This window comes from Phyllostomus hastatus, unplaced genomic scaffold, assembly GCF_019186645.2.
Source record: "Phyllostomus hastatus isolate PE091 unplaced genomic scaffold, TTU_PhHast_1.1 phas_contig_402, whole genome shotgun sequence".
Lineage (NCBI taxonomy): Eukaryota > Metazoa > Chordata > Mammalia > Chiroptera > Phyllostomidae > Phyllostomus > Phyllostomus hastatus.
This window is the reverse complement of record NW_025333873.1, coordinates 17049357-17063718: the sequence shown is the minus strand read 5'-3', so window position 1 is coordinate 17063718 and position 14362 is coordinate 17049357. Positions and strand designations below refer to the sequence as shown.

Sequence of the window (14362 nt, the reverse complement as noted above, 5' to 3'; positions counted from 1 at the left end):
CTTCCCAGCCAGGCTCCCTGCCACACCGGGTCAGCGCCGGGAGCTGCTGGCGGCGTCGGGGTACTCCGTTCGTCTCTCCCAGCCGGGAAGGAAGGCGCCCAGACTGTCTCCACCTGCCGCGCCTCACGGAGGGGTTACCCCTCCTCACAAAGGAGAGACGGCCGGGACACCCGGAGTGGAGGAGGCGGTGCCCCCGCGGCGGGGACCATTGTCTCTGGTGCGAGCCTGGCGCGGAGAGGCTCGTTAGACGGGGCCCACGGCGCAGCCGCCGGAGTGTTAATGGGCGGTGGTGAAGTGTGTCAGGCAGATGACCGACCCCGGGGGCTCCCCACGCTGCTGCTCGCCAGCAGCCACGGGGGCGGCGTTACCGTAAATCCTCTGAAAGACGCCGCACTCCCCTTCCCGCCTGCCGCCACACCACGAAGGGAATATTCCGGGTGCTGAGCAGGGAGGGGTTTAAGTAAAATAACACGTAATTTCCCATGAAGTGCACAGCCTGTAAAACGCAACTGTAACGCACTTGATTATTTTCCCGAATGAAGGTTTACCAAATCAAGTCCATAAAGAACAGAGTAACTCAGAAATGTGCACACGAGCTAAAAAGGCCTTAAAATTATGTGCCCTGAAATATCAAGGCTGAAAAATAGAAGAAGACTTGATGTTTGTTCTGTGTCAAAGTCTCGACTCGTTTAGAATTACGAGATGTTAAAACATGTTAAACTTTTAATGCAAACTGTGGTTTGTGATTTCACTTACACACGAGTGTGGTTCTGAGCCATTTATACTCAAAAACCGCTGAAAACTGTGTTTTGTGATCGTTTCCACTTACCAGTGCTCAAGACACACACCAACACGTGTGCACACACGTGTGCAGACTATGTGGGCACACCATGTCGGCAGGAAATCCTTCCCGATACTAACTGTCCTTCTATTCACAGCATGATCCGTAAATCGAACTTCTGGGGGACAAGGCAAACACCCTACACCTTCTCACACAGGGGCACCCCACAAAGCGCCCGGGTTCAGAAGTGAGCCCCGTGTCCAGGCCGGGACAGAGCAGAGCCTCGTCCACCCCCACCCTTGAACGACGCCCAGCAGAGCACAGAGCCGGGGGCATGCAGGGGCTCACGGGGAGGGCCGTGTCCTCCGAGGACACTCACCGCCGCCCGGCCTCCGTGGGACAGGGGCCTGCTCTCCGTCAGACACTGCCCGGGCAGCGGCACTGAAGGCTGGACAGGACGGACTTTGACATCAATCATAATACAATGGTCTAAATATACGGACAGCCGCCCGTATGCGTGCTTTCTAGGCTGGCAAAACCCACCTCAGCCAGCATCGGGATGGGTGTTTTTGGAGTCGCTGAACTACCCCGAAGTTCAGCTTCCTCTCGGACAGCAACGGGGCTGAGCTGACAACGAAAGCACTTCCTGCAGGTCCCAAATCCCCGAGCCCCTAAGTCCTCGGCGCCCCACAAGACGCCTGACGCGGCTTCCTGCCCCGTGGACCGCCTGCACGATGAGAAGCGTGCTCCCCCCGTCTGTGAACAGGCTCAGGGTGCTCTCTCCGTCTGCACAGCGGCCACAGCTCCCAAAGCCAGTGGCCACCGGGACCTGCTCTCCACAGGCCCGTGGCCCTCGGTGCCCCCGCAGGGCAGGGCAGGGCAGGGCAGGGCAGGGCAGGGCGCTGCTGCCCAGGGCAGAGCTGTGCAGCCGGGGAGCACGGGCCCGTCCCCTGGGCTGCGGCGCGGGAGGCGGTTCCCTGTGACTCTCCCAGCGCATGCCAGTGCACAGAGGCGTGGACACTCCTGTCCCTGCCACCTGCTGCCACTCCTGTCCCTGCCACCACCGCCTCAGGTGTCTCATGTCAAGAAGGCCCTTTGAGTGACAGAGTCATGATCAACCGACACACGCGTGTGCCTTCTTGGCCATCGGAGTCACTGCTGCAGGGTCACACACCAGCAGACACGTTCCTCGCCTGGTTCTCTCCCCAAGAGGTTCTACGTGAGGCTGGTTAAGGAATGAGAGACGGTTGTGACCCCGGACAGGAGCCAGATGCTGCCGGTCGGCATGGTCACAGGAGCCTTCTCGGGCAGCGGGTGGCCTCTGCGAGCCCCACAGGGTGCCAGCTGCGCCCCCACCTGCAGGGAAGGGCTGCTGCTCCGTGGGCGGTCTTCTGGGCACTGCCCAGGCCAAAGTGGGGTGCGGGGGGTGCCGATACAGGTCTGTGCGGTGAGATACAGGTCCGTGCGGTGCGCCCTGCACAGGTGTGCTGCGGCTGGCCCCGCCCTCATTGCCAGGTCACAGCCTGGAGCTGGTGGGGGGGGATGGGCTGACCCGGGGGCCGGGCAGGTGGCCGGCCTCCCCTGCCTCGGCAGCAGGCTGCTGTCCTCAGTGTCGGGTGGGGCCCCTTGCGGTGAGTGGCGCCCCGGTCCCCACCTTCTGTCCCAGAAATGCCTGGGGGGGGGGGCGTTCACTTCCAACGGGCACGATGCTCAGAATACGTGCGCTTTCGGTTTCCAGGGAAAACACAGGTGATCGTTTTCAGAAAACAGAGAGAAGAGGAAATACGTAATCACACAAGTAAACAAACGAGGACATCTTCACAGTAGAAAATCAGAAGAAGGTACACAGACTTCAAAACCACCTGCATGTCCTGGGAAACACTTCGCACCTCTCCCTCCTGTGTGTGGAACCTAACCCCCCCAGGTCTGCCCGGCGACCTCCCTGCTGAGAGCGCTGGGGTGTGCTCCTGACAAGTGAGACGCCCCAAACCGCCCCCCCCACGTGGCCTTCCTGGTCTCAGTGTTTCCCACAGCGTCGCCCAGGCCCCTCGCGGGGAGCCACGGGGCCCCGCGTGCTGGCGGACAGCACAGAGGAGGCCGGGAAGCACAGGTTGTAACTCGGAGCTCCCACAGGTAAAACGGCGTGTGCAGGACGCGTCCTCCAGCTACTCTCCCGTCGCCAGGCAGCCCCACGCTTAGCCCTGTCACTAAGCCCACCCACTCACTGGCTCTCGGAGGGGAAACTCAGTCCCCACCGCGGGCACCAGGGGGAGCTCCTCGGGCGCCCTGCCCCGAGGCCCAGAGGCCCAGAGGCCCAGAGGCCCAGAGGCCCAGAGGCCCAGAGGCGGGGGCGCTGAGCTGGCAGCCCGTCTGCGGCTGGTGGCGGCCCGGGAGCAGCACACGGCAGGGGCGGTGCAGAGGTGAAGGAACACGCGTGTTGTAAGGAGTTCGGCAGTGTGGGTAACAATTTAAAAAGTGCAATCCCGAGCCTAACGGTTCTCACGCATAAGGTCGTTCAGTGAGCACTGTACGTAGTCAAAAATGGACACCCCCAGGGTGGACCAGTCACTCCACGAAGCGTCATCCGGGACTGGTGGGCACATCTTCAGAGGTCAGAGTCTCCAAGTCGCAGGACAGGGAGAGAGCGGGATGGTGCGGAGCAGCGCACGTCACCGCACCACGGCACACGGGGCACGCCGAGAACCTGGCTGTGAGGTCCGTATTCACGTGTGTGCACGCGCGAGGACGCGGACAGTGTTTTAGCGTGCAGTCCATAGTCATGTGTGTGCACATGTGCGTACACGGGTGTTTATAGTGTGGTTCATATTCACATGTGTACACGTGTGAGTACACGGATGTTTATAGTGTGGTTCATATCCACATGTGTGCACGTGTGAGCATACACACATTTAGCGCATAGTTCATATTCACACGTGTGCAATGTGAGTACATGGACATCTATAGGGTGGTTCATACTCACACACACGTGCACACGTGAGTGCATGCACAGTTAGAGCATGGTTCATATCCACATGTGTGCACGTGTGAGTACATGGGCATCTATAGGGTGGTTCATATTCACACACGTGCACATGCAAGTACATGGACAATGTTTAGAAGGGGTTGAGACCAATGACTCACAGAGATTATCTTTGAAGAAAGGATTAGGATTTTGAGGATTAAGAAGGACTTTCACTTTTTACCTTAATTATCTGTAATTGTTTATATTTCAGTGATAAAGCAAATTCATGTGACATCATGTAATAAAATAAACTGAAAAATATCATTTCACACATCTATTGCTATTGTTAGAAGTTACATATCTCAAACTGCTCTGAAGGATGACTAACAAATTCAGGTTAAAAGCCATACTTCCAAAGTCACGTAACAATCGCGAGCAACTTGGAACTCGCGGGGACCCAGACCATGCGCGGCCCACGCACATCTGCGACTGGTCCCGGGACCTGCTGGCTGTTCACACGCCAGCGACGGCGCTGCCTGAGGTCACGGTTCGGCCCCGCTAGGTCATCTGAGCTCATCAGGAAATATCCTTCCAGATCAAGCAAAACGGTATGGAAAGGCAATTAAACGTGGAGGCAACTACAACAAAGGCCGCTCCGTGCTGCGTCGGGCAGCGGGGGCTGTTTGGAGAGCGCCTGCCCCCTGGCGGCTGAGGCGGCCCCGGCACCAGCAGCAGCAGCAGCAGCAGCAGCGTGGGCCCCGGGCGCCCCAGTGCGCCCGGCTGGCTGTGGGGCGGCGGGCCCCTGTGCGGGGCTAGAGGCTATCACCACGCCCCAGCCCCAGCCCCGGCCCCAGCCATGCACACAGGCAGGACGACTTCTGGAGGCTCCGAACGTTACAGGGAAAGTAGCCGCGACGGCCCCGGCGTAGCCGGCCCTCTGTCTGTCCGGAGACGGGGACACTGAGGCCCAGAAAAGCTCAGCGACTCGCGGGGGGACATGGAAATGGGGAGCAGCGTCAGGACCAGGGGCCTCCCCGAACTGCGTGAAGCCCACGGCAGAGAAATCCAAGAATTCCTCTCAACCCGTTTATGAACGACCCCACGCCCTGGTCTTCGGGGCCCGTGGGTGCCGCTCAGGGGGCACGTGAGGGTGAGGACTGGCGTCGGCCCGGAGCAGGCCGGCAGGGTCGGCGGCCCGCCGCTCAAGGGCATTTCCTGTCTGGAGGCCTCGGGTGTGAATTCAGGGTCTTGGGGACGAATCCTCACGCGCCCGGTGCTGGCGGGACCTCGCAGGTTCTGGTCCGAGTGGTTAGGTCCATCCACGGGGGCTTTCCGGTGTGTCCCGCCTGCCCGCGGGGGAAACAGGTGGTTTTCACTGAAACAGAGGCTTTCCGAGAGGCAGTGTCCAGACGCACCCCAATCGCATCCTGGGGTCCCTTCTCTCCCTGCACACCTGCGGGGCGGGGTCCTCATCACCCCCCCTGGGCCCAGGTCACCGTCTCCGCCGGCTGCTCCACCCCCGTTCCCCCTCCCCCCGCCCTGCGAGCAGCATCTTTAAAACTGCTGCCTCTGTTACGTCAAACCACTGCGCAACGATACATCAGCTCAGTGATGCTAGCATCACCGCAATACCTTACACACGCATCACGCTTCAAAGTTAAGTGTTTCACACGCAAACTGGTACATTACACCCATTTGGCAGGCGAACATAGCTTTAGTGAGCGCTAATAACACGCAGAGCTGGGACCAAACACTCCCTCCTTCACCCGGCTTCCGAGGTCTTTCCGGCTTCCCGGGTCTTGCGAGGCTCGACGACAAAGTCTCCCTAGGTCTTCAGTGGCACCACTGCCCTGCGTGACCTTCAGCTGAAGACACTGTGCTTTCTCACGCGCAGAGGACACTCTCCCTGTGGGCCACGTCACTGTATTGAAACACCAAAGGTTTCCCAACCCTTAGATCCCGTGTGGCCGCTCCTCTCTCCAGAGGCTTCCCGGGCCGCTCCAGCCCCGAGGAGGAGGAGGAGGAGGAGGCGGCCATGGTTTCTGCAATGCGGCCACGGCTGCCCCCGGCCAGTCCTAGCAGAGCACGGGCCACGGACACCAGCGTGCACATCTGCTCTGACATCCCCGGCTGACTCCTCCGTGGCTTCTGGTGCTGCCCGCTGCTTTTGTCGTTGTTGCCAAAGACAGAGGTTTCCCCACGGCAGACGCGGCTTCTGTTCGTCTTTACGTCACGAGGGGCCAAAAGAGGGCACTTGGTTGAATGAGTGAATGAATTTTAACACCAACAGTAGACGGACCCTGAGCTCCTCGGCCACACAGAACATGCTCACTGGTCTGCGAGCCCCTCACGGCCCCAGCGAGTACCAGCACATACCGGGTGCTTCTACGTGTCCACTGCCAGTCGGAAAACCAAAAGCTGTTCGTCTCAGTCTGCTCGAGCCGCTGTAACAAAATACCGCAGACTGGGTGGCTCATGAACAACAGAAACTCACTCCTCACACACTCTGGGCGCTGGAGGCCAGGTTGGGGCGCCGGACCATGCGGGCGAGGGCCCTGCTCCAGGCTGCAGGCGTCTCCCCGGGCCCTCCCGTGGCGGAAGGGGCGGGAGGCTCTCTGGGCTCAGGAGGCGGGTCCAACTCACCCCCAGCTCACCCTCCCGCTGGAATCACCTCCCAGGGGCTCCTCCTCCCGAGGCCATCCCCCGGGGGGGGCTGGGGGCTGTGAATGGGGGAAGGACACACAGGTCCAGCCCACGGCACCACTTCTGAAGACAGGAGGGGGCTGTGCCCCAGGAGAGGCCAGGACGGAGCACGCCTCTGCCTGAGTCAGTGGTCTGCCTTGGGAGTGCACACGCGTGCCGGACAACTGGACGCGGGTGTGTGCACGCGTGTGAGAGTGAGTGTGACTCCTCCTGGGTCTGCGACGCCGCAGCTGCACTGCACGGCAGTGCAGGGATCCGTGGGAGACAGCCAGCCAGCGTCGCAGCGGCGACCCCCCTCTCAGAGTCTGCGCGAATGACTGCCTGTCAAGGCCGGGATTGCAGAGTGTGACTTAAATATGCTATTAGTCCAACTGAAACTAGGGCTGCGTGTGTCCCCCAGAAAGCTCCAACGCTGAGGGCATGGGAATGTGGGGCGACCTTCATGTCTGGCAGAGCGGTGACACCAAGGGCAGGGGAGGGCCTGCTGGCTCCCCAGGATGCACAGCACAGCACGGTGCTCGCCGGGCGCCCACGGGAAGGCGCCAGCTGAGAAGCGTGTCCCTTCCTCCGTCGGTGCGCCCTCCAACCGCCTGCTTCCCCAGGGAGAGGAAAGACCTTTCCAAGGGACAGGGTTTTCATGATCATTATTTTATTTGGTCCTCAAGACAACCCTGGGGCCCTGGCTGGCACAGCTCAGTGGACTGAGCGCAGGCCTATGAACCAAGGGATTGCCGGTTCGATTCCCAGTCAGAGCACACACCTGGGTTGCAGGCCAGGTCCCCAGAAGGTGGCACGTGAGAGGCAACCACACACTGATGTTTCTCTCCTTCTCTTTCTCCTTCCTTTCCCCTCTCTCTAAGAATAAATAAATAAATAAAATCTTAAGAACAAAAAAGACAACCCTGAGGACAGGGCAAAGGAAGCGCTGTGAACTCTGCTTTCCAAGAGAAACGGACTTTCAGGAGGGGGCCTCCCTGACGTCTCGGAGCCTGGACGACAACCCCGCTCGCCACGCAGACAGGTGCAGAGGCTCAACCCTCCCGCGCCCCATGGGACACACTTCTGCAGTGGCTGTCTGTGCCCCCCCAAAATCTGACGCCACTGTACCCAGGAAACTGCCATCAAGGAAAAGACCCTTCAGAGCCTTGTCTGCAAGGGAGACAGGACGCAGCTGCCCCCGGGACGGGCCTGGAGGAGCTGGAGACGGGCCTCAGCTCTGGACACAATCGCCGGACCAGTGCCTCTCCAGCCCCCAAACCAGCACACTGGAGACCCCATTTCTTTGAACGTTAATTTCTTGGTTTTTATTTTTTTAAGACTTCATTTATTTATTTTTTTAGAGAGGGCAAAGGAGAGAGAGAAGGAGAGAAACACAAATGTGTGGTGGCCTCTCACACGCCCCCCACTGGGGACCTGGCCTGCAACCCAGGCCTGTGCCCTGACTGGGAATCGAACCCGCGACCCTTTGATTCGCAGGCTGGCACGCAACCACTGAGCCACGCCAGCCAGAGCCGAACATTAATTTTTTAAAAGAATTTGTCTTCGTAAAGTACATCAGATCCTAGAATAGCTAATACTTTAAGTCATTATTGATTCAAAAAATATTTTTTTGCATTGGTGTGGGCCAGCCATCGATCTTTTCTCCCCCCACTCTCTCTGTCTCTCACACTCACACACTCACTCAGCTCTCATTTTCAGCTTCTCATCTCGACAGACAAGGGACATTACCCTTGCACTGATTACAAGGATTTGGATGTGGGCTGTCAGGAGAGTTGGAGACCTAAATGCACGTTTTGCCCAGATTTATTAAAGTGCCACATGGTGGCACGTTCGATGCTTGGCAGTGACCGGAGAGGTGTGCCCTCTGCTCCACTGGGCAGCTGGTGGCAGCGGGCATCCCCCTTTGGACCACGGGGAGGGGGCGCACTTCGGGAATCCCTGGCTCTCCACCCAGCTCCAGAGCGTGCAGCCAGAGCCAGCTCAGCCCGGGACTGGCAGGGCCTGAGCCGAGGCAGAGAGAGCTGAGACCGAGAGGCCAGGAGCCAGGGCGCTGCGCAGGGAGGCCAGCCCTCAGGCGCAGGGGAAGGAGGCAGACGCCAACACTGGTCGCCGCGTGCCTGCCGGCCAGCGGCCCCGTGGTGGAGGTGTGCACGGAGAACACGGGGTCGCCACCAAGGGGCGCTGGCTCTGCCGCGGGAGCTGGGGGTCTCAGAGGAGTGGACGGCCGAGCTCGCGTGGTTTGGAGCGCCTGAGGTGCGGGAGGGACAGGTGGAGTCCCCGGGGAGGGGCAGCAGTAGACCCAGCGCGATGGGAGAACCGCGTGGGGCAGCGGGTCCCCAGGGTGACGGGGAGCCACTGCGGGGTCTCACGGCTTTCGGAGAAGTCGCCGTGGGAAGAGAGGGGCGGGGAGACGGGGCAGGCACCCGGGACAGAGCTGCAGGGCCGGCACTGACCAGACGGAGTCCAGCAGCGAGCCTCCCGCCCGGCAGCCCACCACGCCCTGCGCATGGGGACGGAAGGCGGCACGTGTTTCGTGAGCCTTGCGTGGTGTCCATGGCTCTGACGGCAACACGACAGAGAAGTCTTTCTGTTCACAAAGCTTGAAGGAGAGGGATCCTTGGATGTTCAAAGTTACACAGTCCTTGCTGGCCCTGTGAGGTGACGACTAGGTCAGACGGTTCTCGATGTGTGAGGAACAAAGCATATTTTCGTGAATGTTCTCCAAAGCTGTAGCTGTGTGTGAAGGTCATCGACATTTCGCAGTTCAAGACTCCAGACACAGTCACTTGCAAGATACACACTAGAAAAACATAGTTTGAACACACAGCCAAAATCTATGGAAATTTGCAAAGTTAGATTTCTTTTTGATAGATTATGATTCAAAAATTTTTATGAATGTTATGTCTTTGCCTAATCATTTAACTTCTTGGGGCAAGGAGGAAGAGAAAAGGAATCAGCAGGGAGAGACGGGAGGAGGGGAGGGAGGTGATGGGAACAGTACAGGCCGAACTCAGGGTGCTCTCGTCTCGAAAACCTGGAAGATACCCCCAGTACCTGCCTGCAGGACAACGAGTAGGACGCCAGGCTTCGGTGTCCCCGAAGCACACGACCACCAGACGAGAAGCAGAGATGTTTTCGGGGTACACGCGTGTAAGAGCTCCAGAGAGACGGCGCGTGAGGAGCGGCCGGAGCCCGGGCGGTGCGCACACGGACGGACGGGAAAGCGGACGGGGTCGGCAGGTAACCCGGGGAGAAGACCTCAGCCCCCCCGCCCCCATGCACGTTTACTGTTAAGCAAAGGCGCGTTTTAAATGTCTAAATTTTAAAATGTGGAGGTTAGGTAGCAAAGTGGTATTTTTTGAACTTCAGGAAATCTGAGATTGTTTCGCAAGGTGATGTTACTGGAAACAGCCTCTCCAGAGAAAACATCGGGTGCCCGTTTGCCCAGCCTCCCCCGAGCAGCCTGATTCTGGGTTCCAGCCTGCACCCCAGGAGCCCACAGCGCGTGAACCCCGGGCCGTGGGCCAGGCCCTCCCTGCTGTGGGAGCCAGTGCGGACTCTCTCTGTGACAGGACATCACGGCCCCTTCCGTGGTGATGACAGACCAGAGCCGTCCCGGTGTAAAGCAGTGGCACACCTGTCACTGTGCACCTGGGGACTCGAGGCGGCAGTGATCTCAGGGGGACCCTGGGGAGAGGCTCCGCAGCTCAAGAGCTTTCGTTCAAGGCTCCGCAAACCGCCCTGCAGGGTCACAACCCGCCCCCTCACCACCTGGGGACGTGGTGCGAGCGTGCCTCTCTGGGCCTCAGCTTCGTCGCCTGGGAAGCAGGGGCACCGCTGGGAACGCTCTCTGCCGTGGGGGGGCCGTCAGGGCGACCAAGAAAACACGGCTGGCGCTTTGCAATGTGCCTGCCCACGGTCAGCTTCCCAGGGTCCATCCACAACCATCTCACGAGCCTCCAATAACTGTTTTCCAGTTACTATTTTTATTTAGACAATCACACAGTTAAAATCATCAGAAACTACTCGGGGGGGGGAGACAGGCACTGGAAAGGTGGTCTGCTTCACTCGTTTGTCAGCTCGTCGGTAGGTCCAACGGGCAAAAGGAGCTGACCACGCAGAGGGAGCTGACCACGCAGAGGGACTGACCACACGCAGAAGGACTGACCACACAGAGGGACTGACCACGCACAGAAGGACTGACCACACGCAGAAGGACTGACCACGCAGAGGGACTGACCATGCAGAGGGAACCCACTGCAGCAGCTCTTCCTGAGACCAAACGGGCCGGCACCCGGAGGAGCGAGTCCACCGGAGGCACGGGCACCGAGCGAGGCCCAACGGCTCCCGGGAGGCCGTGCTTCCTCGTGGGAGGTGCGTCAGCCTGACCCGGCCACGCCGAGGCCTTGGCCGTGCGGACGCCGCATCCAGGCCCGTGCTCCACCACACACGGCTGCTCTGGGGCGGACGGTGCCCGTGGGGCCTCGGGGGGCAGGGAGGCGGGAGAGACGGGCTCAGCGCAGCCGTGCGCACGGCTCTCAGAGCCTCGCTCCGGTCCTCTTACCACCGACACCTGTGAGCGGGGACCCGGCGCCCCCGCCCCACAACCTGTCCCCACAGTCGGTGCTCGTGCCCTGCCAGCCTGTCCTCCACGTCACTGGTGTGCGTGCAAGGGTGTGTGCGCGAGGGTGTGTGCGCGAGGGTGTGTGCTCGAGGGTGTGTGCGCGAGGGTGTGTGCACGAGGGTGTGTGCGCGAGGGTGTGTGTGCACCGTCACAACTGTCATGTCGGGCTGCAATCTGGGGTCTTCACCTTTTCCTGACACACAAGTCTGAGAAAATTCTTGTTTCATCCTTTCATGTAATTCAAGTTCATCTGTGTAACAAAACCCCATAAAAATGGAGACGTTTTGAGCAAATCTGTGTGAAAGTAAAAATTACATGTACAAGAAATGATAACCAGTTTACACTACGCACACTGGTGGAGAAAGTGAAGGTGAGGGCGGCTGGTGACCACCCCAGGCCTTGCAGCGGGATCTGGCCCAGGCCTCCCACCGTGCCCTTCGGCACGTCCCCGGTGACACCTGAACAAAGGCCAAACCACCCGGAGGGGACGGCTCATTATCTCTGCGCACCAGAGCGGTGGCGGCAGCAGCGGCAGCAGCGATGCAGGGCAAACGGAGTGGGCACGGCGCAGGCGCAGGGACGCTCTGTGGGAGCCTGGGGGCGAGCACCCACACGGCACGGGGCCCCAGGAGAGGCAGGAGCTCCCTCGAGTGTTCGGAAAATGCGGGTCCCGGACTGGCTCTGTGCCGTCTGGACGCCGTGGTCCGGGACAAGTGCCCCAGCTCTGTGGGCGGCTCTTTTCATGTCTAAGTACCGAGTTCGGCTGGGAGACCTGACCTGCTCTCAATTACAGAAATCTACCCGTGATTCAAACGTGTCTCCTAGTGAATTCGGCGGCTCCATGCATAACGAGATTTGATTAAGACCATTTAAAGCCACACACACACTGGACGCAGTGTACTCTACAGACACAACACACTATTTCATCTGGGAGAGAAGCCCCTGCATGTTTTATTTGTTCTAGCCTCCCCTCCTTCTGAGGAACAAAGAATAAAAGAGGTTTTTTTTTTAAAGGCATCACCCCGGCCTGCCCCTGCGGAACCTGAGTAACAACTCCGAACCGTGAGCCCCAGCCCCGTCTTGGACGGGCACAGACGGTGAGACAGGCTGCAGGCCCAGCCCTCCGTGTGAAAGCAAATGTCAGAGGGAGCGCTCTGATATTTGGTCCTGGGCTCCCAGCTTCTCGCAGGCGCTCCCTAAATCCGCGTTTGATGAGCTTCCCTGGCCGTCAATCCGCCCGCTCCCCGAGGAGCCGTGCGGAGCGTGCCGCGCGGAAATGTCATCCACCGGGGCTGCAATTACGGGCGCCGCGGCAATCAGGGCACAATGCGGAGCGGGTCACACTCAGGTGAGGAGAGAACCAGCAATCAAGCCCGGGGGTGCGAGAACAAAGCCATTTGCCGTCAACACAGCCATCAGGCCTTAATTACGAGGCGAGAGTGGAGCCGGCTGCTGGAAGGCTGATTATCGTGGAGCTCAGCTCCAAATCAGCTGCGTATTGATGGACGCAGAGGAGAGGAGAGGAAGCCACCGTGAGCTCAGTGGAAAGGAGCTGGAGGCAACGGGATAAGAGCGGAGGGGGCGCGCTCTGGGGGGCGCGCTCTGGGGAGTAAAAATAGCTGCAGAAAGTGGGGTGGCGAGCACCTGAGAGCCGGCTAAAAATAAGTCTCCGAAAGTCAGACACACTCAAGGGGCACACCCGTCGCTCAGCCCGACACCGACACACTCGTGCGGGCGGCCAGGACCGCCAGGTCCCGTGAGCTGTCCGCCCTCCTGCGTCCTTCCTTCCTCCTGACCCATGTTCCGGAAGGTTCCCCAGGCTGGGTGTGCTGCGTGCGCTCCTGGCTTTTGTTTCTGTTCTTTTAGGGCCAACTTAGGGGCGTTCTGAAACAAGTCCTAAGGCCAATTTTCCCTCTACATAGCACACGCAATATTGTATATTTATTTTAAATATATATGTGGCTTACGTCTGCATTAAACTATCAAAGATCCAGCTCAAACTGTCCTCTGGAGGCTGGGATGTTGCCACTCGATTGCGTCCTTGACTGTCTTTGAACAGAGCCGGTGTGTCAAAGATAAACACACTCTGTACCACCCGGAGTTGTTACTCAGACACGCTAACACGCCCAGTTCCTTCCTGTACTGAAGCGCCTGTGTTTAGGTGGGAGCTAACCACAAAGCGCGTGGTCCCCAGCGCTGCGAGCACGTCACTGTGGTGACGACAGCCCACCACGGAGCCTCACTCTGCTCTGGGTCGAGGCCTCGGGCAAGGGGCAGCCGTCTGGTCAGGGTTGAGGGGACAGCCCTGCCCAGCCCGTGGGCCTCCGCCGCTGCCCAGACAGCCCGCTGGCCGGAGCACGGGCCTGCGGACGAGCAGGCTCACGTGCAGACGGGGCTGTGCCGGAGACCTGCATGCTGCTTGCAGCACGCGCGCCAGCCGGCCCGTGTGCGGGCTCCTGCGTGTCCGAGCGGAGTCTCGGAGCCCGGAAGACAAGCCACCCGGCCCGCCCCCCGGTGCACGCCGCGGGCACCTGCAGGCCCACGCCCCGTCCGTCCCTTCTCCAGGGCTGCGCGGCCAGCAGAGGCCCCTGTTTCCTCAGCTCTGGCTCGTGGGGAGTGGCCGGAGTTCGGGAAAACGGGAGAAGCGGTCGTCCGACTGAGGAGCTGGCCCCAGCCAAGTGGCTCCATCGGTTCTGGGCGACGCCGTTTCTGAGACCCGTTTCCAAGGCAACATTGCAGCACAAAAGCCAGGTGTGGGCACCTGAGCTCCCTGGCGCGCTGGTCACCCAGACCGGCACACGCGGTCACGTGGCGGGTTCTCTGCACACCCCTGCACATGCCCTCCTCTGCTCTGTGGAGCTCCAGGGGAGGCGTGAACTCACGCCACTGCCACCAGCCCCCCGGCGCCATCCAGAGCAGCCCCCACGGCCGGCTTCTCCAAGCCCATTCCCCCTCCCCCAGCCTACCCTCCACCGGCAGGAGACCGCCCTTCCGAAAGTCCGGCCAGGCTGCTCTCCCCCTCAGGATCCTTCAGGGGGGTCTTCTTCAACTGGAGGCCTCCCAAACCCACTCTCTTTGCCAGGACCGTGAGGGACTGACGCATCTCACCCTCGACTCGGATGCCACCTGCGGCGGTCTGCCGCAGCAGCTCCCCCAGTGGGGTCCAAGGCTCACTCACTGGAGGGTCCTTCCGGCCCCATCCACGCGTCTGTGAGGCCGTCCCTCATCTAACTGGGCTGGTTACCTGCCTCGTCCCAGTCCAACAGTTTAGTGCAGTGTGTGGACTGCAGAT

At 60.1% G+C, this 14362-nt stretch overlaps 1 protein-coding gene across 7 annotated transcripts in view; it reads right to left on the bottom strand.

The window, feature by feature from the left end:
* MYT1L (myelin transcription factor 1 like) overlaps positions 1–14362 on the bottom strand; it is a 321839-nt gene that overhangs the window by 188519 nt on the left and 118958 nt on the right. The window lies entirely within an intron of this gene.